Below are 26,677 nucleotides of genomic sequence, written 5' to 3' on the forward strand. Positions count from 1 at the left end.
GCTGTGGCGCTTGCATGTACAATTACGTTCGCTCGTTCTTACGCGGTCGCTCCTACTCCCTACGATTCGCCGATGCCGCGACATCATCCGTGTATTCGCACCCTCAGCTCGGTATACCGCAAGGCTCAGTTCTTTCTCCTCTGCTCTTCAATCTCGCCATGTGCGTCGTTCACCGCGCCCTCGAACCGTTAACCTCCATCCGCTATACTATCTATGCAGATGATATAACCATCTGGTCTTATCTAGGTTCACCGGGATACATACAAGACTGCCTACAGGACGCCCTTGCTACCGCTTCGGCTGCCGCCAAAACAATCGGGCTTTCTTGCTCACCCGCTAAATCTGCTCTCCTCCTGGTCCACCATCCGCGATGGCAACCCCCTCCCCTATAGCGCTACTACTGGATCGTCATCCCATTCCTCTAGTAAAATCCTTAAAAATTCTCGGCCTCTACATCCAAGCCGATGGCGGAGCCTCTTCCGCGATCCGGCACATTCTCCAACCGGGTTAGGAGCCTGCGCGAATCTGAACTTCTTCGTCTTCGTGACGCACTCCTTCTATCTCGCTATCGCTACCAGCTCCCTTATATAACTCTTCGCCAACAGGACCTTAATCGCCTTGACGTACTCATATATACGCAAAGCAACAAAAATTGCTTTGGGCCGCCCAATCAGTGCCAGCAAGGACCGCCTAGCTCAGCTGGGCGTCCACAACACTACAGAAGAGATTATCTTGGCTCACCGTCGCAACCAGGAACTTCGCCTGAGCACCACCACTCAGGGACGCCACATCCTGGCCTATGTCGGCTTCTCTGTCTCCACGTCCCCCTCCACCACCTCTACGGCATGCACTTTTGTCATCCTGCGCGGCACTTCTACGCATCGCGCAATTACCTCGCTACATGAATCACTGTATACATGCATAACGCCGCGCGGCTAGAATCCGCTATTTTCAGCATTTCCTCCGCACTCATCCAAACCGTCATTTCTACTACACGGACGCTAGCGTCTCCTCACGCGGCTCTGCCATAGTGGTTCTTTCGGGCAGCGATGCTATTCTCCATAGAGAAGTCCTCTCGGTTACAGATCCCGCACTTGCTGAACTACATGCGATAGTAGCTGCTTGCCGCTATCTCTCCCCCCCCCCCCCCCCCGCACCTGCCTATCATTTTCACAGACTCCATGGCCGCCTGTCGCTCCTTATTACGCGGGGAACTTCCTACCCCTCTGACACACATTCTCCAAAGTAGTCTTAGTACACAAGTTGAAATCGTGTGTGTACCTGGCCACGTGGGACTGTCGGGGAGCGAACCGGCTAACCGGCTCGCCTGTGACACTCTTCGTCAGGCTCCCGTCTTCCCCGGGCCAAGCTGAGGCTCGTTTCTGTTCGCATTTACGCTGTGCAGTTGTGCCTCATTCTGGTGACAATAATTTTATACGTTGCCATGCCGTCATGAGCAATGGCAAGTCGCATGAAACGAGAGACGCACTATTTTTGCGCCCGGCTGCACAACAGGCCATGTTCCTTGCTAGAATAGCAGGAAAAAAAAAACAAAAAAACATCCCTTCTTGCGGTGTCTGATGACGAACCAAGATAATGTTGCTTGCCGTCGCTTGGAGATGCTGAAATTATTGTTTGCATTCCGCCTAACTACATAATTAGTCTTAATTAATCAACTTCTCAAATATTATAATTAGATGAAAAGTGTCAATGAGAAAATTGTAGAGCAACATGAAAAACTCCCGATACAGCTTTGTGTTTCTCAACACGTGCTACATAAAAGCGTTTTTCTGAGCGTGAAAGAAGCCCGCGAATACACGCAAGGTGCCTCGAGCGGAAGGTCGCGCGGCAATTTTGCGTTGTATACGTGTATACGATGTGTACGTGTGTGGCCAAGCGACGGCAAACCACATTACTTTGGTTCTGTCCAGCTACGTGGCATTTGCATATTTTTAAGTGACATCGCGGAGGTGGCTCTCCCGCGAATGCGCGAAGGAGATGTATACGTGTGGGAGCAAGTTTGCGCGTATTCGCGGGCTGCTTTCACGCTCGGAAAAATACTTTTATGAAGCACGTATTGAGCAACATAAAGCTGTATCGGGAATTTTTCATGTTGCTCTACAATTTCTTCAATGACACTTTTTGTCTAATTATAATATTTGAGACGTTCATTAATTAATTAAGACTAATTAAGACTAACCAAGCGCACTCGCTAGCTCCGGCAGCAGCCAAACTACAGCGGGGGCATCTAAGCGCAGGGTGCTTCGATGCGCCGGCGCTGGCATCGAGGCACCCTATCTAAGCGTCGACGCGCGCGCTACCACTCGGCAGCATCATTCACTGCATCAAGAGCTGCGCTACGGAGTACGGGCCGCGCTCTCCGAAGGCTGCGTTGCTCCCACCTCCCCTTCTAAGTAGAGTGTACTACCTTCTAGCCATTTTAAGTGCGAATGCACTTCTTAAGCGACCCCGAAAACTCCGCCGGCATCCGCGCTCCTCCTCCTCTCCCCTAGCAACGGCGCGAGGAGCGGAGAGGAGCGTCTGTAGCAACGGCGCAGCGACGTCACGCCCCACGTGACTGCGCGCGCCCCGCGCCGGCTCCGCACCGCTCTCCGCGCCGTGACGTCACGGCGCGTTGTGCAGCTGGCGCCTCCGCGCCGTGGCTGCGCGCGCCGCGCCGGCTCCTCGCACCCTCTCCGCGCCGTGACGTCACGGCGCCATGCAGCTGGTGTGCCTCTCCCCCCGTTAGGTTTGCACTCACCCTCGGCCGCCGCCTCTCCCCTCGCGCTGACGTGTCGCAAGATCTTGTTGCGAATTGGTGTAAATAATAAGTTTGTGATCGAATGTCAACATCTTGGCTTCCAGCAAGCCCTCGGTAACCTAAATAATCCGCACCGTCCATACCATGTGAATTCGCGACGCGTATCAGCTATGACGCAAAAAGGCTGGCAGAGGGCACAAACAACCGCTGCTTTGAAGGTTCGATAGGGCATTACAAGATTCAAAGCCGTCAACATGCGCGCTTGCCAATCTTCTAAGCACGCGCGAAGGCTCGCGTGCCCGCGCATGCAAGCCTGTAGGCGTACAAAACGATTAAGCGCGCCGAATGCACGTCCAAATACACCAAAGTACACGTACTCGCAACTTACCTCGCATAGTCGTGCGGAGGGTGTTGGTCTGAAGTTCTTCCTGCCAATTCAATGAATCCACGTCTTTCTTCTTAACCCATCGCGCTTACCGGACGGTATCGAGAAGAGTCGCTTGCCTTTGCTAGAAGTATTTTGGCATCCAAAGGCGCAGCAAGCCATGGTTATGGAAAATGTCTTGAAGCGACGTCGCACTTGCCACAAAACTTAGTTTAACGCATTCTCAAACTTAAACAACAAGGAAGAGCAACGGTACCAACATGCGCTCCTCGCCAGTCGGTAGACGCTTACCAAGCGAAAATGGCGACGGAGCATGATCGTAAACAAACGCAGCCAGCGTCCGGCGGCTCGGCGGTCCACGTGATGCCATTAGGCCAATACCAACGCGGCGTCGGCCTCGGACAGGGTGTGCGAGGAGGCGGCGGCATTCTTCAAAGCGTGACGCTACTTTTTTATATAGGGGCTTTAGCGCTGACAGCTCCCTCCTCGCCCGGTAACAGCCCCTCGTGTGCGTACTCTCCCCACCGCTCACCCCCTCTCCAACCGCCTGGCGTGTTTCGCTCCGCCGTCACGTGTTGTGTGTGTGGCGCCGGCGCGTCAGTCGTGCTCTCTCGCTGCCGTCTCCTTCGCTCGGCTCTGCAGTTTAGTCGCGCGCGCCCCCTCATAGCATCACCCCGTGCTTCGCACTTCCTCATACTCCCCTTCGGGGAAATGCGGGTTTTTTATTGCGATAGCAATTATATGGACACTTCCACCGGATTTCTGCCGTAGGCGTCGCCGTCGCCGTCGTCGTCGCCGTCGCCGTGAGGTTCCCTATAGATAAAATCTTCGCCGCGCGCCGTATGCCCGAGCGGAATCGTGCGGGGACGCGCGCTATCACGGAGAGCGAACGCACTCAATCTCCCACGCGCAAGCAAGGAAGCGGGAAGCGAGCGCCGGAGGGAGCAGGGGGGGGGGCACTTCTCTGCCAACAACCGCGCTCGTCACTCGTCGCTCGCGCGCACCGTCTCTTATCTCCCCACGGCTCTGACCCGTACATTCGCCACTCAGTTTCCGTTGAAGCGATAGACGCACGTACCTTCGCCCGCAGCGGCGTATGCTTGCTGCCGGTGTTTTGACAGTCGTTGTCTGCAGTCATTCAGTGTGATCTATTCGTGTTTGTTTGTGCGCGCTCACACCACGCTTGTTCATTCAGTTAGTAATAGTCGGGCCACATTTTCCAACGCACGCTACACATGCAATGCTGCCCGGATCGGCAGTGCAGCGCTACCGGTGTGTCCCTTCGCACGCGCTGCCCACGGGAAGCGCTTCTCATCAACACCACTGTTTCACACGCGCCTTCTCGTGGTCATCCAGTCTCTCTTCATGTCGGTCTACTTACGCCGCAGCACACCTGCTTACTTAAAGCTCATGTTTACTACAATTCATATTGCTACCAAAGCCGCTCACCTTACTTCGTATGACATTGCTGTGTTGCTATCGCATTCATTGCTTCGCCCTTAAGGCGAAACTGTGACACTTTTTCCTTCCTCCATGCTTCTAGCTAGAGTGTACTAGAATACGGTCGAGTGGGACGAGCAGCTGGGACGGCGCATGCTTTGCAGTGAGGCGCCCGATGTGGAAAAATACTGTGGCGGCGCTGCGATCGAAGTGGATTGGGCCGCATCGAGGTCGCGCCGTTGGAAACTGCTGGCGATACAGCTCGGCAGGGTCATTCGTACTACTTCGCATTCTGATATTTGCGTTCAGACCGCTCAAATAGTGTTCATAATTGCATATGACATGTATTTACGCCTTAATAATTCCTTGCTTTCTCTTCTTTATTTTATTTTCAATGCTGCTCGGTGATGCACGTGCATTGCGGCCGCAGTGTCGGCTTTCATTCTACTATGTTATTGTACGGTTCCCTTTGCAGAACAAATATTTTTCTCGTTCTTCAAGCAGCACGTATCTCACGTGCGTATTGTTGCGCATATAGTTTTCAATCAGTAGGTCTTGCGAAACGCAGACGGAGAAACACATGTAACCTTCCTGCTTGCCGCTTCAAACAAGTAAAGCATATCTGCCCCATCCGGCACCTTGTACTCAGATTTACGGGAAGCATTGTTATAGATAAAAAAAGAGTAAACCGCAGTGCAACATTTCAATCAAGTTTCCGCCTTCCTCGCGTAACAGAATGCGGAGTAATTGGTACGGGGTCATTTATTGCGGTAGGACCTTGAGCGCCGAAAACAGTTTTAGTTAGTCATTCTATGTGCTCATATTTGGCCGTATATAAGCCGTGCGTGGAATTTTTTTCCCTGTCAATACTTCAAAAAAAAAAAAGAAAAAAAAGAAGGAAAGAAATAAAGCTGGCGTGGTAGCCTAATTAGTGGATATATATAGTGGATACGGCGTTGGGCTGCTAAACTCCATGGAAATCGTGGGTTCAATCCAGGGGCGGTATTCTGTAAGAGTCTAATTAGTGGACTGCCCATTTTGGCGGTCGCTGATTGGATTCTTACAGAATACCGTCCCATGGTCGCGGAATTGGACGGGAGCGAAATGGAAAAACACTCGTGTACTTCTATATTAGGTGCGCGTTAAAGAAGCCCAGGTGGTGAAAACTAAACCTCATAATCATATCGTGGTTTTACCACGTAGACCCAAGAATTTATTTAAATTAAAGAGAGAAAAGCATGTGGCTGCGGTCTTCGGCTTTTTTACAGGGGTGTAAACAAAATAGTTGTAAATTATTCTCGAGTCTGATTTCCGAGATAAACATGTTACCCTTATCCTATATTTCATACATAAATGTAATGCCGTTCCCAAATGCATGACCGCTCAACTCAGCAGCTTGTATAATATGAACGGCTGCTTTCAATTATCCGGTGCACTATCATAACGACCATCATGAAACAATTAAAGGAGCGGCATACCTCACATACACGTAGAGATATGTGCAGATCTGTTGCGTTCGTTGAAGATAAGTGTGGTACCACATGGGGCACCCAGTTTTAATGGGTTGCAAACATGGTGAGACTGTCAAAAAATTTTCCTTGCCTGAATCAAGTTAGCAGATTTACAGCTAGGCTGCCCCCAAACGGGGGCGTTTATGTTGAATGACAGCTAGGAACTTCTTAAGCAGGACTTGTCAACACCCGTGCGTTAATTCTCTCAGGAACTGCGCCTCTGGGCAACAGCCACGACTTCCCGGCAGCACAATTATTCGCAATAACAGTCCTCACTTGCATCGGTCCCTCACCTTTGAGACTTCAATGGTTCTGTTACGCGTTACATTCGAACGGAAGCGACTATTCGGCGTCGTACAGTATATATATATATATATATATATATATATATATATATATATATATATATAAGATGGATTTACCTGCTATGAATATAATTTCTGCGAATGAGAGTTTTATGTGCAGTATTCACTAAGAAGTGTGTTTGTTACTGCAAACACGTGCGCTTATTCCGGTCGGGAGTTCTCACTTTTTCAATTAGAATAAAATTTAGAATATTTGTTATTTTTTCCGGTCCTTACACATCTATCGTGAATTTATAAGTCTATGTACCCTTTGATTTAATTGCCGGGAAGTACATTGGCCATTCTTCGCGCCACGCAGTTAATAAACCTGGTTTATTTCACTCTAATATTGTTTTCTTCGATCATTGTCCCTGATCAATATCCACCAACAAGAAGCGCGCGTGAAATGACACGATATCAATAATAAAATGTTCATACGTAGCCTTCATGGTGCGGAGATACCAGTTACCTTTAGAGGACAGTGGTAAAAACAGCAGTTCACCTGGCTAAAACTACATTTGGCACCGGCCGTCAAGAGTCATGGGCGCACCGAAGCAACTAAACCATTAAAAAATGTACTGCACAGAGGTTCTGAGAGAAAAACTGGGCGTCCGCCAGCGTCCGCGTAGCGAACGCGCGATCGCTAGCAGACGACACGCTTGACAACGACAGCAAAATTGAAGACGTCGCGTTGTATAATCCATGCCTAAAATATATATGTGTGGCAAAATGGTGTAAACATAATTTTGCAGTTGAAATAAAGCGCTATTTTAAGAGCGTACTATGCGCAATCGGCCTCGGCGCCCGCAGCGAAAGTACGTTGAATATGCCGCGGAGCGCGTCTCCGCCCCAATCCAGTTCGCTCGCAGCGCCCTCGCATAATTTTTCCACACGCGGCGCCTCAGCGGGAGAGCGCCGTTCGGCCCACTCGACCATTCTCTATAGTCGGATACAACTCGGATACAGTCGGATCGCGCATAAGCTGTGCTGTCAGCGCTCGACTTGCTTTCCCACAACACAGCTTTGCGCTTTGTCGTGATATGTCGCTACTAAAAAATTCCTATGACAGTGAAGGCAACAGAGCCAATGTGTGCATTAAAAGTACGACCAAGTAGGCACAGCTGCTTGTGAACTGACTCCTAATAGTTCTACTCGCGTCTGCGTTAAATGTGTGTGCGTGTTTTCTTGTGTGTTTGTGTATATTTGTTATTTTGCCCTTTTGGATGAATTTGGATGAATTTGGATGAATTTTAGATCTTAGTTTTCTCGTTTGTGTTCATGTGTGTGAATATGTGAGTTCTTCCGTGCGTGTATGTATTTATTCCTATTTTTATCCTTTTATTTTTGCATTTGATCTTGTAAGCATGCTGCAGCCACGACTTTCTTTACAATTCCATTAACTCGTCTCATTCAAAGCACCAAGTCCTGTGAATAGCAGGGCTGGCCTCTTCGATGTCATTAAAGCCATTCTCTCTTGTCTACCTTGCCTCCTCAATCTGTCACCTTGCTTTGTTTTCTCCTATTATTCTGACCTTGCTTCTTGTGCTGTTGCCGCAACGTGATTAGCCAACTTGCACCAAAGAAAGTTCTATCAGCTGTGACAACAGAAACATTGACAGATACAAAATGTTAAAATCATCACATGACTTGCACAGTTACTTTGTCTTTTACCCCTGTTAATGTGTTTATGCATCAGTGCATACGGTAGCTTGCCAGAAGTGCACATGAAAAGGTGCCATATTGTGAAACAGCACCTTGCTATGTTGTTGCATTCAGTCTTAATAAACAGATGGTTTTGCTGCCCGTCACATGTGGTCGTACACATATATAACATTGTGCAGTGGGGTATCATTTCCTGTCTTCACGCTTTCATCATTACAAATGCAGTTTTCTAGTGAATGGAGTCCAGCAAAGCAGTGCTGTCAGAGCTTTTGCAACTTTCACCATTTATTACTTCCCCAGTATCACTGTCTGAATCTGTCCGTCACTTTGCCTCAGCTTGTAATGAACAAAGTGACTCACTAAAACACGTTCAACTTTACTGAGCATTTTTCCGGTACGTAAATATGACAAAAAAATGCTAGCAAAGTTAATCATGTTAATAATTGTGCTTGCATTCGCATTACTTACTCGAGTCAGATTAATAAATTGAAAATTGGCTATGACAACACTTCAATTTTCAGTGCAGACTGCTAACGGAGCCAGAAAGCGTGCTCTGACTCCTGCTATTTCACTATGGGGCGCGTCAAACTCGACGGTGGCTGCCTGAATGAGCATTTTGGGCCTCACTAAGCTAATGATGTCTTATATTTGTTCTCTTATTCGCATTACTTGTGTGAGCCAGTTAACAAAGTAAACAATGCAACCACATGAATGTGCTTTGGCATTCAAGCTGCTGACTGTGGCTGTCAGTTTCGTGTTGTCTGCTGCTATTTCACCACCACTCGCTGTGACATGACTGCGATTTCAAGTGCAGACTGCTAACAGAACCATAAAACGTGCTCTGACTGCTGCTATTTCACTATGGGGCGCGTCAAACTCGACGGTGGCTGCCTGAATGAGCATTTCGGGCCTCACTAAGCTAATGATGTCTTATATTTGTTCTCTTATTCGCATTACTTGTGTGAGCCAGTTAACAAAGTAAACAATGCAACCACATGAATGTGCTTTGGCATTCAAGCTGCTGACAGTGGCTGTCAGTTTCGTGTTGTCTGCTGCTATTTCACCACCACTCGCTATGACATGACTGCGATTTCCAGTGCAGACTGCTAACAGAACCCTAAAGCGTGCTCGGACTCCTGCTATTTCACTATGGGGTGCGTCAAACTCGACGGTGGCTGCCCGAATGAGCTTTTGAGACCGCCAACGATAATCAGGGTTAACAATACTGTTTTAATTCATATATGCCAGCATTTAAATGTGTTTCTATGCCACTTCTTAAATCGAGTACAATGTGTGCAGGACGTTGCTTATCAGAATTGAGCTTCTATTATAAGGAATATGCCATAAATGGAACTGCTTATTTATTTGAGAGGTCACGGAATGGATGGTTGGTTGTTGCGAATCCACCAGCAAAATTTTGTAGCCCTAATAAGGGCTGTTCTTTAGTTAATAAGAAGCCTTTATGCTTCGTCGAGTGGCTCAATGCCAGACAGCTCGCAGTCGGAGTCGCTTTCTTCAGTGTCATCTTCACCCAGCTGGATGATGATGAGTTGAATGTGCTCACTCCCAGACATGCCAAGTCTGAACATTGCCTCCAAGTCCATCACATGCTGAATGCTCTTCCTCCAGTCTTCCGCCGTTACCTGCTTGATTTTCTCGCTCAAGATGACGTCGACCGTGGACAGCTTGAAGTCTCTGTTGTCCGCAGCGATGCCATTTTTGACTTTGGCCCACACAAGCTCAATGGGATTAAATTCGCAGTGGTACGGCGGGAGCCTGAGTACAATGCAACCGGCCCTTACAGCTGTGTTGTCTACGATGTAGCTCAGAAAGCGTGACTTTACAGATGCCACCAGCTCAAGCAGCTGCTTCTTTATCATCCTTTCACCGTAGGTGATGTTCTTGCTTGTGAGCCACTCCTGTATCTTTTCCTTCTTCCAGGCCGTCGTCGGCAATTTCTCTTCTCGCCGGCTATGGTAAGGTGTATTTTCTAAAACAATGTCGCTACCAGCTGGCAACTTCTGCAGAACGTCCTTGAACCAGCCCTCAAAGCGATTGCCGTCCATTTCTTCGTGGTAGTCGCCTGTCTTTTGGCCTCTGAATACATCCACGCAGCCGTCGACGAAACCATCCTCGCTGCCGGTGTGCGTCACGATCAGGCGCTGACCTTTCCCAGAAGGTTGTTTTAGACCCGTCGTCAGGCCATTTGCTCGAGCGAACAGGCGTCTGCGCTTCTGCACCACGGTGTCTGTCCACACGATCGACCGAGTGTGTCCCGCCGTCACCCATGTCTCGTCCAGGTAGAAGATCTTTCGGCCTTCCGCCCGGTAGCGCTCCACGTCACGGAGGTAGCGATTCCGCCAATCGGTGATGTCATCCCGGTCGATAAGCAGCGAGTTTGGGCTTCTCTTTTCGTGCTTGAAGCCGATCTCGGCAAGCAGGCGACGCACAGTACACCACCTTAGTGATGGGAGTTCCATACGCTCCGAGAACTCTGTAGTTATCTTCTCGACCGTCGGTATCTCGTTGCGGCGAAAGAAATCGTGCACACATGACCTCAGCGCGCACAACGTGAAGCTGTCAAACTTCACGCTGCGTCTTCTCCGCATTGCGTGGGCGCTTTCGCGAGGGCGTCGTCAGTTTGCCACCCGAAAAATGCGAAGCTTTAACTTCCTCCCTCACCCTGAACACAGTCCTTTCGCTGACACCGAGCATGTCGGCGACAAACTTGCCCGTGTCCTCCACGCTGCGATCAGGCTGCCTGTTACGCCAAAACGTGTAGCAGTGGAAGATCATGTTGCGTGAATCGCTGTTCAGGATGTGGCCGCTCTTGTTCTTGCCGAGACTCCTTGGTGGTGTGGTCATCGAGGCGACACAAGGCTCGTTCGGCAACAAAGGATTGCGTTCCGATGTCACCTCGCTGGGCTCCATGGCCGAAAACTGGCACGGAATGCCGCGCGCGATCGTGCCCGAACTTACGAGATCGCAGGTTCGCAACCGCAAAAAAAAAGAAAAAAATATATTAATTAAAAACAAGCCCAACACATTAAAAAAATAAGGTTGTGCAAACAAACAAAAAGTATGTATGAATTTTATGCTATTAAGCCAGCGACTGCTACGCCCGGTGCCGTCGATCTTGCTGCGTAGCAGACGACGCACAGCGTTGTGGAAGGCACGGAGTTATTTTTCTCTCGCGATCCGGCATGTGCGGTAGCATTTCCATCATGATAGTTTTACCAAACCACCGTCAAGATACACAAATCTTAATTATAGCGACAAATACGCGTTTTAGAAGCAGTCACAATTTTTTGAGCGGGACTATTTCTTTAGTCGCGGAGGAATTGGCTGCTGCGCTTCGGTCAACTGGGCGGGGCCTCCTCCTGTCTTCTAAAGTTGTACCCGACTATAGTACACTCTACTTCTACCCACCATAACACCGCCGCCATCAATCCCATGATGCACCTGCCGGAAGTGCTGCCTCCTGATTGGATCGGGCTTGTCGCCGCGCGCAAAACGCTTCCGGCGGCGGGCGAAAATATCCATCTATGGTGGCTAGAAAGGTTAGGTCATAGAGTTTCTCACTATAACACCTAGAGGGTAAACTGGCGCCACCGTCTATGCGAGTTTCTTAAAGGACGCCGTGCCCTCATGGGAATGACGGGACATGTGTCTGCGAGGCTTCGTATAAAACGTGGCTTTGGCTACACAAATAATGCGTTCTTAAAATAAAATATACATAAAAGGCTTTCATTCACTCATATTACATCTCTCGATAAAGTTTACTCACCTACAATGCAGCATCAAGCGAAGAAAAGCAAGAACAGACGACAAGTTGTTCCAAAGCGAGCGAGAATCTTGTCGTCTGTCCTCCAACTTTAGCGGCCAGCTGATACTTTTTACGTTTCATAGAATTGTGCATCCAATAGTATATCCTCAAAATTAAACAAAACATGTTTTTGTGTAATAATAAAGCTAACGCAGTTTTTAACGTGCTGTTTTAGCAGGAAATGAATCATTGTGACAGACTAGCCGGGTGCGTCTTTAAGGCGTTCTGGCTCTCCAAGAACGATGCCAATCCAATTCCACAATATACCGGCATTCCCATGCATACCACAGCGCAGCAGCGCCACATTTCCCTCTAGGTTTTATAGTGTCAAACTCTATGGGTTAGGTGGCGCGAGCGCCCATTCCGCCGCTGGGAGAAAGCGCGCCTTCGGTTCATGCGGCCGCCACTGGTGGCCGCTGTGGCGCTGCTGTCGGCTCAACGATAGGGTGCCTCGATTAGAGTGTACTAGAATATGGTCGAGTGGGACGAGCGGCTGGGGCAGCGCATGCTTTGCAGTGAAGCGCCCGACGTGGAAAAATACTGGGGCGGCAGTGCGGTCGAAGTGGATTGGGCCGCATCAAGGTCGCGCCGTTGGAAACTGCTGGCGATAGTGCTCGGCAGGGTCATTCGTACTACTTCGCGCGCTGGTATTTGCGTTCAGGCCGCTCAAATGGGGTTCATAATTGCATATGACATGTATTTATGCCTTGAGAACAAATTACTTTCTTTCTCTTCTTTATTTATTTTTTAATACCGCTCGGTCATTGCGCGTGCGGCTGTCGGCTTTCATTCTACGATGTTATTGCACGGTTCCCTACGGAGAAAAAAATATTTTTCTCGTTCTTCAAGCAGCATGTTTCTCTCGTGTGTATTGTTGCGCATATCGTTTTCCATCAGTAGGTCTTGCGAAACGCAGACGGAGAAACATATGTAACCTTCCTGTTTGCCGCTTCAAACAAGTATACAGCATGGTTGCCCCATCCGGCGCCTTGCACTCCGATTTACGGGAAGCATTGTTATAGATAAAAAAAGTCACAGTTTCGCCCTAAGGGCGAAGCAATGAATGCGATAGCAACATAGCAATGTCATACGAAGTAAGGTGAGCGGCTTTGGTAGCAATATGAAATGTAGTAAACATGAGCTGATTAAGTAAGCAGGTGTGCTGCGGCGTAAGTAGACCGACATGAAGAGAGACTCGATGACCACGAGAAGACGCGTGTGAAATGGTGGTGTTGATGAGAAGCGCTTCCCGTGGGCAGCGCGTGTGAAGGGACACACCTGTAGCGCTGCACTGCCGATCCGGGCAGCATTGCATGTGTAGCGTGCGTTGGAAAATGTCGCCCGACTAGTACTAACTGAATGAACAAGCGTGGTGTGAGCGCGCACAAACAAACACGAATAGATCACACTGAATGACTGCAGACAACGACTGTCAAAACGCTGGCAGAAAGCATACGCCGCAGCGGGCGAAGGTACGTTCGGTCTATCGCTTCAACGGAAACTGAGCGGCGAATGCACGGCGCATAAAGGTCAGAGCCGTGTGGAGATAAGAGATGGTGCGGACGAGCGACGAGCGCGGTTGTTGGCAGAGTAGAAGTGCGCCCGCTGGCTTCCTGCTTCCTTGCTTGCGCGTGGGAGATGAGTGCGTTCGCTCTCCGTGATAGCGCGCGTCCCCGCACGCTTCCGCTCGGGCATACGGCGCGCGGCGAAGATTTTATCTATACGGAACCTCACGGCGACGGCGACGGCGACGGCTACAACGACGGCGACGGCGACGCCGACGACAGACAACCGGTTGAAGTGTCCATATAATTGCTATCGCAATAAAAAGAGTAAACTGCAGCGCATCATTACATTCAAGTTTCCGCCTTCCTCGCGTAATTAACAGAATGCGGAGTAATTCGTATGGGGTCATTTATTGCGATTGGACCTCGAGCGCCGAAAACAGTTTTAGTTAGTCATTCTATATGCTAATCTTTGGCCGTAAGGCGCACGTGGAATTTTTTTTCCCCAGTCAATACTTAAAAAAAAGGGGGGGGGGGGACGAAAGAAAGCTGGCGCGGTAGCTTAATTAGTGGCTACATAGTGGATTTTTGTTGGGCTGCTAAACTGGAGCTCGCGGGTCCAATCCATAGGTCGCGTAATTCGGCGGGAGCGAAACGTGAAAACACTCGTGTACTTCTATTTAGGTGCGCGTTAAGGAAACCCAGGTGGTGAAAACTAAACCTCATAATCATATCGTGGTTTTGCCACGTAAAACCGAAGAATTTGTTTAAATTAAAAAAAGGGAGAGAAAAGCATGTGGCTGCGTTCTTCAGCTATTTTCTAGGGGTGTAAACAAAAAAAAATTATTCTCGAGTCTGAGTTCCTAGAAAAACATGTCACGCTTACCCTATATCTTATACATAAATGTATTGCCGTTCCCAAATGTATGACCGCTCAACTCGGCAGCTTGTATATTATAAACGGCTGCTTTCAGTTATCCGGTGCACTAGCATAACGACCATAATGAAACAATTAAGAACGACATGCCTCACATACACGTAGAGATATGTGCAGGTCTGTTGCGTTCGTTGAAGAAGACAAGTGTGGTACCACATGGGGCACCCAGTTTTAATGGGTTGCAAACACCAATGTTGGCAAACACGTTGAGACTGTCAAAAAAAGTTTTCCTTGCCTGAATCAAGTTAGCAGGTTTACAGGCTGCCCCCAAACGGGGCGTTTATATTGAATGACAGCTAGGAACTTGTTAAGCAGGACTTATTAACACCCATGCGTTAATTCTCTCCGGAACTGCGCCTCTGCGCAACAGCCACGACTCTCCGGCAGCACAATCAATCTGAATAACAGCCCTCACTTGCATCGGTCACTCACCTTTGAGACTTCAATGGTGCTGTTATGCATTACATTCGAACGTAAACGACTATTCGGCGTCGTACAGTATATCACTAACACTTGCATATATAAGATGGGTTTGCCTGCTATGAATACTAATTCTGTGAATGAGAGCTTCATGTGCAGTATTCACTAATAAGTGTGTATGTTACTGCAAAATTAACACATGCCCTTATTCCGGTGGGGAGTTATCACTTTTTCAATTAGTGCCTTTAGAATATTTCTTATTTGTACCCTTACACACACACACACACACACACACACACACACACACACACACACACACACACACACCACACACACACACACACACACACACACACACACACACACACACACACACACACACACACACACACACACACACACACACACACACACACACACACACACACACACACACACACACACACACCACACACACACACACACACACACACACACACACACACACACACACACACACACACACCACACACACACACACACACACACACACACACACACACACCACACACACACACACACACACACACACACACACACACACACACACACACACACACACACACACACACACACACACACACACACACACACACACACACACACACACACACACACACATATATATATATATATATATATATATATATATATATATATATATATATATATATATACCTTTGATTTAATTACCTAGAAACACATTGGTCATTCTTCGCGCCTCGCAGTTAATAACCCTGGTTTATTTCACTCTAATATTGTTTTCTTCGATCATTGTCCCTGATCAATATCCAGCAACAAGAAGCGCGCGTAAAATGACACGGTATCAATAATAAAATTTTCAACGTAGCCTTCATGGTGCGGAGACACCAGTTACTTTTAGAGGACAGTGGTAAAAACAGCTGGCTAAAAACCTGGCTAAAACTGCATTTGGTACCGGCCGTCAAGAGTCATGGGCACACCGAAGCAACTAAAACATTAAAAAAAAATGTACTGCACAGAGGTTCTGCGAGAAAAACTGGGCGTCCCGCGCTCGCTAGCAGACGACGCGCTTGACAACGACAGCAAAATTGAAGACGTCGCGTTGTATAATCCATACCTCAAATATATATGTTTGGCAAAACGGTGTAAACATAAATTTGCAGTTGAAATAAAGCACTATTTTAAGAGTGTACTATGCGCAATCGGCCTCGGCGCCCGCAGCGAAAGTACGTTGAATATGCCGCGGAGCGCGTGTCCGCCCCAATCCAGTTCGCTCGCAGCGCCCTCGCACTATTTTTCCACACGCGGCGCCTCAGCGGCAGAGCGCCGTTCGGCCGACTCGACCATTGTCTAGTACACTCTAGCCCTCTAGCCTAAAGCCCCTATATATAAAAAGTAGCGCCATCCACTTCCCTCCTCCTCCGTTTCACTATCGCACTCGGCGCGACCAGCGCGATCGAGGCGCGATATCGACAGTGGCGCCGCCTGCGTCGGGCCTGCCGTGGCAGACGACAGCTAACGCGCTACCATAGGAAATCCGAGAAAAACTTCGATCGCGCCCTGCGGAGAAGTTTTTGAGGCGCAATTTTGCTTCGTCAGTCAGTAACTGGTCTTAATAATGCCGTTTTGGAAGTAGCAACGCGACGATGCGAGACGGCGCAAATATCAAGTGTGCAGCAAGCGTTTGTGCACGCCGGATGGTAAACAAAAAAGGCCTTTTGCCCTCGCCTTGTCGGTTGCGGTAACTTAAGGCGCAGCAGCATGCAATCACAACGAAGTTCTTGTCCCTAACACGTTTGATCCGTTTGTGCGTACAGCACTTTCGTCGCACAGGCCCGAGAATGGCAGTCGGAGCGCGCTGGAAAGAAAAAAATATACAAAAGTGCAACGCGTGCTTCCACGTGACACGGATTGGCCAATGGGGGAGCGGAGGAGGCTGGGGCGACAGGAGGCGGCGAGCCTGGCGAAGAGGAAACGCCGGGGTGAGCGCGGTGGCGGCAAGATCTAAGAATGGCGCTACTTTTTATATATATAGGGGTTTTACTCTAACCTCGATGCCAGCGCCGCCGTTCAGGGTGGAGACAACACCGCTGGCGCCTCCATATTGAATCACACGAGCTCAGACTCAGCTACGCTTGCGTTCATAAATAGTGTTACTCGCGGCGCGCTTCCGAGTGCTTTGCCTTGATGAGGATTTTTTTATCGGTATCGCATCTACACATCTTTATAACCAATAGCCGTTAACTCGTCGAAGGTCGAAGACGTAAATGTATGCCGCCGGGAACATGCCCCAAGTTGCCTATTTCTATGCCGTGTGTATGTTTGAAATACGCACTATTCTTTTTTTGCGCTTCGACGCTTGGTATATAAGGTTTGCGACCCCCTGTGTGTGGAAGTTTTTCTTTTTCGCTGTTGTATCTTGGCTTACACGTCACGCCTCCTTTACCGTAGCCAGCCACTCGCGCACGGCGGTTAGTTTCCCTTGCGTTGCGCGTGCTCTTCGCGTTCGTTGCAATTATTTGACGATATCTACGCGCAATTTTGCTTTTTTTTTTGCCCACAAAACTGTGTGCTGACAGGATTAAGCTGGTGTAAAAATAACTGCGATGTGAAAATAAGGTTTAGTTAGTGCTGTAGAGAAAAATGTAACGTAACTTGTCTGTGTCAATCTTGCGTAGTACACACAAGAAACCAAACGATGCACAAAATAAATTTACGTATGATTGACTGTACTAGACATTACTGAAAGAGGTATGTACATGAAAAATTATATGTACTGTGTGGCGCCTGAAAGGTATGTTGAAAGACGAGATAAAAAAAAAATTCGCAAGGTAGGCTCGACACACGCAGTTCGGGATAGGGATAGTTTTTTTTATTATTTATTCATTACAAGGGGGGGGGGGGGTTCAAGTGAGTACATCAACCTCATTACACACAATATAAATCGAAAACAAGAATACAAACAAGAAAACGCAACCGCGGGTAATATTCATCAAGATATCCAGCCAGAATACATCAGCTACCATCCAATACGTCGCATCAGCCAAAGCTGCCAAACACATCGATGGCGAGTACAGAACATTTTATAAATAACCATTAGAACACTGATAACTACATTGAAAAAATAAACAACACTGCATATATATCGCGTACAAAAACCGTAAATGAAACTAAGACAGTCAAATACAGATTAGCAATGTTTTTCACTTCGAAAATATAGTCCATGATGATGTAGGGCTGTTGACTTTAACAGACGGTGCCCATCCTGTCCATTTCCCTCGTACTGGTCCTCTTCAAAGTGTTTCCAAGTACAAGTAAAACAACAAAAGTGATTATTGGTATGAAAAACTGCCTTGTAAATACAGAGAACCCATTACAGTGCTTAAAAATAAATTTTCGCAGAAGCAATGCTGTATTACCTCGCTTCACACGTTTCGAAGAAATGCACAGGCTACAACAGACACCATGCCAGAAAGCGCCGAAACATTTTGGTCCCATGATGCCCCTTAACTCTACTACACCTGGTCATACCGTGTACAGGCATTTAAAGGCCGTCACAGTACCCACTACGATCGGGAATGAGCACGAATGACCATCGGCTTACAAGCACCACGCTACAAATATATTCGTCTAAAAAAATCAGCTATATAACGTAACAACCGGAGATCCGCAAGATATCTGCTGAGAAATCAGAGAAAATCACAATGCTTCGCTTGCCACGTACACGTACAACAGCCGCTCTCCCGCTCTTTAGTCCCAACAGCCGCTCTTTAGTCCCAAATAACCAGTAGCGAAAAAAGAAGCAAGGAAAAAAAAAAGAAACAAGAGACACACGATGTGTGCTTCCCGTGAAAAAGTAAAATAGCTGGTTTACTTGACGATTTGTAGCTAATGCAAGACTATTTCGCGGCGAAGCATTTTCGTCAGTCCTTAAAATAAGGGTACTACTCGCATAGACTGCGCCGATCAAAACAGCAAAAGCCTATACGACGCGCGCTCGCAAACCATAGGCTATTCAGACAGCATCGGTGCAGTGCTTAGTTCGTGAGCGAACGTAGGTACCTGAGCGAGGATAAGAGAATACTTTCTTATTTAAATGAAAAACGCGGTGCGATAGTCTAAACTTTCTTGACACTTACCTCGCAAATGTAGGAGCTATCCGTTGCCTTCCAGTGATACCGCTTTACTTGGGCTTCCCATCTCTTCCTTCGCTCTGGGTCCCGGGGGAAGCGTAAACAACGAAGCCCTTTACGCGTCGATCCTGTGCACTTGGGAACACAACAACCCGTCATGTCGACTCGATGCACTTGACAAGCTTGTCATTCATGCGGCTGAACACTGTTCAGCAAGTAGAAGCGTCAGCGAAGTATCCGCGCGCCCCCTGTCTCGAACTAAGCACCGGCACCAAGCAATCGCAGCCGCTCGCTGTGATTCAAGATGGCGTCGCAGCGAGAAAGCGGCGGCGCGGGGGCGGTCAAAGGAAGGCACCACCCTGAACGTCGGCGCTGGCATCGAGGCACCCTACTCAACGATGCGTCCTGACAGGCCCACGCCGGCATGTTCGTGCTTGTTTGCCTGTGGATGCCGCTTCAGCTGCACTGCGTTCTGCTTCATCCAAGCTCGCTTTCTTTTGTTTTCCGTTTTGTTCGTGCAAGTTTCCTCGCGTGGCGCAATCGCTGATATACAAGTGCGCGCACTTTTCTGTGTTCCCAGTTTTTTGCTTCACAAATGGACTGTGGTGTGAAAGTGAAGAAGGCGGCGCAAACTCGCTGCTTCGCACCTGGCTGCACGTCAGGATATGTGTCGTCGAGGAAGCATGGTCGTCGTGTGTCCTTGTTCGCAGTGCCAAAGGATCCAGAACGCTACAAAGCCTGGAGTCGAGCAGTGCCTCGTGCGGATAAGCCTCTCGACGCGCGGTCAGTGCTTTGTGAACTGCACTTCGACGATCAGTGCATAATACGTGATATCACGCACGTCATTAATGGAGAGACAGTGAAGATCCCGCGTGATCGTTCTGTATTGTTGGCTGATGCTGTTCCTACCATATATCCTAATGTGCCGTCGTATCTCTCAAAGAAAGCGCCACGAAAAATGAAATCGAAGAATTCAACCTCCGGCTTGCCCTCTAAGACCACCCGCTTGACGGCAGTGTGTCTCCGAACGACGGAAGGAGTGAATGTCAAGGGGAACAAAATGACGAAACCCCCCCTGACTACTACATCGTGCCGTTGCTTGACCTTTTGAAATGCGAGTTGCCAAGCTGTTACTGGGCCAGGCATCAGATCGCTGGTGCTGAAAACATCGTAGCTTTTAGCGTGTGTCGTGTAGACAGACAGAATCTTGTTCTTGAAAAGCTGGTTTTGTGTACTCAAGAAGATCACAGCATTCATGCCGCAGTGTTTTTACAAGCCACAGAGATGATAAATGTCACAGTGACAAACGCTGCGATGGTTGAAGACATATTTCGTCAAGTCGATGCTATGATTCCATGCAAAGGCTTTGGTGAAGAGGGCGAGTTCAAAGCAAGTGCAAAACGGAGGACGAAGACTTGTGGTGGCAAGTGTTTCAGTGCATAATGCCCAGGAATTAGTCAGACAGCATGTAAACCTGCCCACAATGCAAGTATTTGAGAAATCTGCTTCTCAATCAAGCTTCCTACAAAAAGAGAACTACCAAAGGCTCGGTTAAAAGGCCTTCGTAATAGATGAAACTGAAGACAGCGAAACTGAAAAGGTCAAAGCTTTGTATTCTGAAGGCAAAGTCCCAAATCCAAACTCTAAAACGTGAGAATTCACAGATTGATTCCTCCGTGTTTAAAGAGAGGATTAAAGGCATGCCCATCACTGCTTCACTGCATGCCTCGCTGCTTCAAAGCGACGAAGCACAAAAGGAATGAGATACGAAAGCGAGTGGGTGCTTGAGTGTGCTATAATGTGCATGAAAAGCCCTCACCTTTATGAGCACATCAAGAAAAACAAGATAATGACTCTACCTTCTCGTACTTGTTTGCGTAACTATCTGAAGTGCTACAATAGTGTATTTGGTTTAAGTGAGCAAGTGTTTGCTGCTGTTACAGAAAAACAAGATCAATGGAGCCTTTTCAGCGTCATGGTGGTCTTCTCATCGTTGAGATGAAACTGTCGGAGCATATAAGGCTTGCACCTGATGGCAACATTGAAGGCTTTGTTGATCTTGGGAAGCTGACCCCCCACAACCAGAAACTCACATGTGATCATGGCCTAGTTGTCATGTTCCAACCTTTCTCGGGGAGTTGGCATCAAATCCTTGGTGTGTTTGCTTCTCATAGCAATGTCAAATCAGATACCCTCTGCCAGATAATTCTGGAGGCTGTAATTATGAGCGAGAATGCAGGGCTGCACATTGATTTTGTCACTTGCGACGGAGCGTCTTGGAACACAAGTATGTGGCGTTCATTTGGAATATGTGGAAGACAAGACAAAATAATTTGCAGAAGATAGAACCCCACTGACCCAGAACGCTTTCTCTATTTTTTTCGGAGCTTCCGCACCTTGTAAAGTGTGTGAGTAACAGGTTTGTGCAAGCTGGCTTTAAACTTCCTGAAGGACGTGCTTGTGTTGATCACTTGGACTGCGCCCGGAAATGTGATGAGAGGCCCGACACAACCCTGAAAGCGATGCCACATGTGAACAAATCAGTTGTCCGTCCAAATGGATTCGAAAAAATGAGGGTGGGTTATGCATTCCGCCTATTCAGTGATGAGGCCCTACGAGCCCTCTTGTACAAAGATGAAATTGAGAGGCAGTGTGGAAATTCAACTGCTACTGTTGCCTTTGTAGACAGAATGAGAGCACTAGTTGTTGCAATGACCTCAAGGTATAGCTCTGATGCACTAAGGCCAGGCAAAGCCCATGAAAAATGCATCAAAGACTTTTTAGCCTATTTGAACTCTTGGGAGAGAATTGCAGGGTCGCAATGGCAAGGCTACCTCAGTCAGAGCACAAGCAAAGGACTTCGCGTCACACTTTCAAGCACACTGGCTCTTCTCTACTATGTAAGAACAAAACTCGGCTATCGATATCTGATGACGTCCAGGCTGAGCCAGGACCCTATTGAAAGACTCTTTGGGATTGTGAGACAGATGTCGGGGTGCAACGACCATCCCACCCCTACACAGTTCTTAATTTCGGTGAACTGCCTGACCTTCCAAAACCTGGCAAAGTCACCAAGTCATGGAAATGTGCCCACTGGACTTCTGAACAGCCTCATCGGGACTGAAGATGTGAAGAAGGCAGTCTCAGAACAGGATTGACCAGCTTCTCGATGTAGGGGACCTCAGTGAGGCAAATGAGGTGCTCAAAGAGTTTGGCATCGAGCACACTTCTCTCATCACTCAGGCGAGTGATTCAAGGCTGATATATTACATCGCCGGCTATGTGGCAAACAAATGCATCGCCGGAACAAAATGTGAAGAGTGCTGCAGACAACTCCTCGCTCCCAAGGACGGAACTGCTCCAGACACAGCCTGTCTTACCAGTGCAATTGACAGAGGCGGTCTTCTGTTTCCATCGCCAAACCTAAACGCCCTTGTGACGTCGCTTGAAAACACATTCACTCAGTGTTTTAGCGTGCACGAACTCCGAAGAGAGAGCTTTTTGGACTTGGTGTCCTTCCTGCAACTTACCAAGTTACAGCTTGTTGGTTGTCATGAGCACAGTATATCTGTGACAAACAAAGTGATTAAGTTCTATGATCTAAGTAGACTACACTTCTACTTGAAGACACGGAATTCGCTGCGAGGAGAAAGGAAACAAAGGATGAAACTGCTGAAAATGAGACGTGTGCTTTAATTTATTGTTTCACCGAGCAGTTTGCCCAGAAATGGTTTTCAATCTACCTGCTACAAAATGTACATTTCAGCAATTATCTCCACACTGTATTATTGCTGTTCTCTCTTAGCACATGCTTGTCCTCAAGTGCAATAAAAAAAGTTTGTTTTTTATGCTTGGGACTTTTCTGTCAATGAAACTGCAATTTCTTTCTCATTTATTTATTTATTTATTTATTTATTTATTTATTTATTTATTTATTTATTTATTTATTTATTTATTTATTTATTTATTTATTTATTTATTTATTTATTTATTTATTTATTTATTCGGTATACCTACATTGCCTGTACGGCATTATCGTAGGGAGGTTAAAATACAGGGGGTCACAATGGAAAAATATTTAGCAATATCAAAAGAATACATTAGTAAATACAACATCAGTTAAGCTAACAAAGTTTTACGTGCTATGTTTATATTCTGTAAAAGAGAAACATTTTCTCGTGACCCATCTGGATAAGTTTCACCTCTGTCAAGAATAGAAAAACACACCTTAGCTATATAACTGCGACTATTGTGTGCATCGGGAAGCGGGAAGATAACACGCATTCAGACGTGAACTTCGTCGTATAACTGAATTTACTACCGCGACAAGCAAAGCTCGGAATCGACGCAGTTGCCGCTCAAGCTTAGAGGCAATGATCATCCGCTTTCGCGGTCTCGGGGAGCGGACTTGCTGTCGGCGTCATCCTTGACTTGATTATTTTACCGATCGGGTTCAAATACTCTAAGCGTATAAAATAATTTTGTTAGTGCGACAGCGCCGCAATTGAAGCGAGCTTGACCAAGCGCGAGTAGCACGCATCGTTGTTGAGGATGATGATGATGATGATGATTTATTGGCATCCCCTTTGAAACGGGGCGGCGACAAATAGTCACCTAGCCTGCTTGATTTAATCAGGTATACTATACATGTTCTTTATCTAGCATTTTTGTATACCTCTCATTATTTTTCTTTTTCAAAAATTTACCTTGTAACGCTACCTATGATTTTAAGAGATCAGGTCGTATCCATCTTCTCCCTGCTTTTTTTCCACCAGTACTCTAGTCGTCTCTGCCCGCAGGGGCGTCTGCGCAAGCGGGCGTTTGGTGAGTTGCGCCACCACGTACCCGAGCACAAGAGGGTTGGACCCTCCCGCGCTTAACCGTGCGTGGCTTAGCCGTGTCCGGGGAAAAGGGGATCCTGGAGGTTGAGCCGAAGCCGGGTGTTTGGACCTTTATGGCCCCCCGGCGGAGGCAACACACCTCTTTGGCCTCGGCTTCACGTAGACGGCACCCCCGGACTGACCCACCCGGGGGAAAACGGTAGTTGCCTTTTCCTGTCTCTCTCTCTCCAATCTTCGCCTATCCCTCTCACCTTCAATCTTTCCTGTCTTCTTCTCTCTTCCATTTACTTCCAACATTCCTGGCAGCAAGGGTTAACCTTGTGTGTTATGATCTACCTTGATTATAACATATGCGGTTATAGTAACAATGTACAGTTGGCATGGCAGTGCTTGCTTCATAACAATCTCTGCCGTGTCCCCTCGTTGGACTCGGTGGTGGGTGACTGGCATTGATACCGAACAAACAACTCATTCCATGGGACCCTCGAAACCCTTCTCACCTGATCGTCCCCCCAAAAGGGGGCGCACCGACGCAACCTTTGAATTCTTTTTGAAGAAACGAGACACATTCCCAAAGTATCATGTGATTCACTGTGAAAGCACTGATAAAAAAGCAACAAACATTTCACCCTTCTTGGTGTCAAAATGTCTCACGGAGGTAATTGGAAGTGGCTACAAAGCCACCAAGATGGCAACTGGGGACCTTCTCATTGAAGTAAAAGACAAGATGCAGTGCGAGAAACTAACAAACCTGGTGGCATTTGGCGATAAAACCATATCTGTTAGTCCACACCGAACAATGAACACCGTCAAGGGTGTGGTTTCAGACGACGACCTCATGGATTTGACTGATGAAGAACTCCTGAATGGATGGAAAGAAGAAAATGTTATAAATGTACAACGCATAAAAATCAGGCGCGATAACAAAGAAATACCAACCAATCACATAGTACTTACTTTTGGCTCTAGCACACTCCCGGATGCAATAGAAACAGGCTACCTCAAACTGCGTGTTAGACCCTACATTCCAAATCCACGACGCTGCTACAAGTGTCAGAGGTTTGGTCATGCCTCTCAAAGCTGCCGAGGACGACTAACTTGTGCGAAATGTGCTACAAAAGATCACTCTGCTGATGACTGTACTGCTGAGGCCCATTGCGCGAACTGCGATGGCAGCCACCCTGCATATTCCAGATCTTGCGTAGCCTGGAAGAAAGAAAAGGAGATCATTACTATCAAAGTCAAAGAAAATATCAGTTTCCGGGAAGCACGACAGCGTCTTTCTCCTGCATTTTCGATGAAAACTTCTTTTGCCGAAGTGGTGCAACAGGGGGCAGCACCACGACGGACCCCGGCGGTCGCCCAAGGCACGCGCAGCGTATTGAGGCGACTTCCACCCGCCCCCATGGTGGGAGCAGCTGAGGCTGCCCTGCCTCCCTCGAAATCGGCCACACCAGAGGCCTCTACTAGCGCTGGCAGCAGCCATCGCAGCTCAGAGGCTAAGGAGGTTCCATCGGCCTCCGGGCTGGTGAGGCCACAGCCTTCGTCCCTCGAGGCGAAGGCTACACGACGTACACATCGCTCGTTAGAGCGAGTGTCCAGCGCTTCACAAGAGGCTATGGACACTACCCCAAGCAAGGTGGTGCAACCAGCACCTAAAGAGCGGCCAAATTCTTTGGACCGCTCTAGAAAAGACAAAACCAAAATTACAGGGCCGCATACGGCTCTGTAATCTAAGGCAACACTTCCTTTTTGTCCACACAGCACCAATTTACTTTCATTATGGATACACAAATCATTCAATGGAACGTCAGAGGCCTTATTAGGAACCTCGACGATGTCCAAGAACTTCTTTACCAACACAATCCAAAAGTGCTGTGTGTACAGGAAACGCACTTAAAATCGAAACATACAAATTTTCTCCGACAGTATGTTACGTTTCGTAAAGATCGCGATGATGCTCTCGCATCATCAGGCGGTGTTGCCATTGTAATTCACAACAGCATAGCATGTCAACGTTTGCAGCTACAAACGCCCCTTGAAGCAGTGGCAGTTCGACTTGTCCTTCTGAACAAACTCATCACCATTTGCTCGCTTTACATACCCCCACATTACCACTTACACAAACATGAATTTCAGTCCTTTATAGACGAATTGCCAGAACCTTATCTTGTTCTTGGCGATTTCAATGCACACAGCAGTCTGTGGGGCGACTCTCGTATCGATGCGCGAGGCCGTCTTGTTGAACAATTTCTTTTTTCCTCTGGTGCATGTCTCCTGAATAAGAAGGAACCTACATTTTACTGTATCGCAAATAGAACCTTTTCTTCTATTGATCTTAGCATAGCTTCCCCGTCTCTATTTTCAGAACTTGAATGGGAAGTTATAAAAAACCCTTACGGGAGCGACCATTTCCCAGTACTGCTGAGAGCAACAAGACAATACGAGTGTCCACCACATGCCCCCCGGTGGAAGGTCGATGCAGCGGTCTGGGATAAATTCCAAACTCTTACCAGTAAACTCTCGTGGGCTGACATTTCATCGCTCGGAATTGATGGTGCCGTCGAGTATTTTACTAAATTCATAATTGATGCAGCCTCTAAGTGTATTCCCCAAACAAGTGGACTTTCTAGCAAACGCCGTGTTCCGTGGTGGAATGAACAATGCCGGAATGCACGTAGGCAGCAGAACAAAGCATGGAGGCAGCTTCGCGATTATCCTACTGCTGAAAACCTTGTAAATTTCAAGAAAATCAAGTCCCAAGGTAGGAGAACACGCAGACAAGCCAGGAGAGACAGCTGGAAAACATTTTTATCAAGTATCAACTCGTACACGGATGAGGCCAAGGTTTGGAGCAGGGTCAATAGAGTAAGAGGACGACAAACACATCC

General features: G+C 47.8%; 2 protein-coding genes across 2 annotated transcripts in view; both read left to right on the forward strand.

Annotated features, from left to right (window-relative positions):
* The window catches only part of LOC119457436 (uncharacterized), a 742,184-nt gene that overhangs the window by 184,132 nt on the left and 531,375 nt on the right, over positions 1 to 26,677 (forward strand). The gene's annotated exons all lie outside the window — the stretch shown is intronic.
* The window catches only part of LOC119457437 (uncharacterized), a 263,718-nt gene that overhangs the window by 111,995 nt on the left and 125,046 nt on the right, over positions 1 to 26,677 (forward strand). The gene's annotated exons all lie outside the window — the stretch shown is intronic.

This window comes from Dermacentor silvarum, chromosome 7 (genome assembly GCF_013339745.2).
Source record: "Dermacentor silvarum isolate Dsil-2018 chromosome 7, BIME_Dsil_1.4, whole genome shotgun sequence".
Taxonomy (NCBI): Eukaryota; Metazoa; Arthropoda; class Arachnida; order Ixodida; family Ixodidae; genus Dermacentor; species Dermacentor silvarum.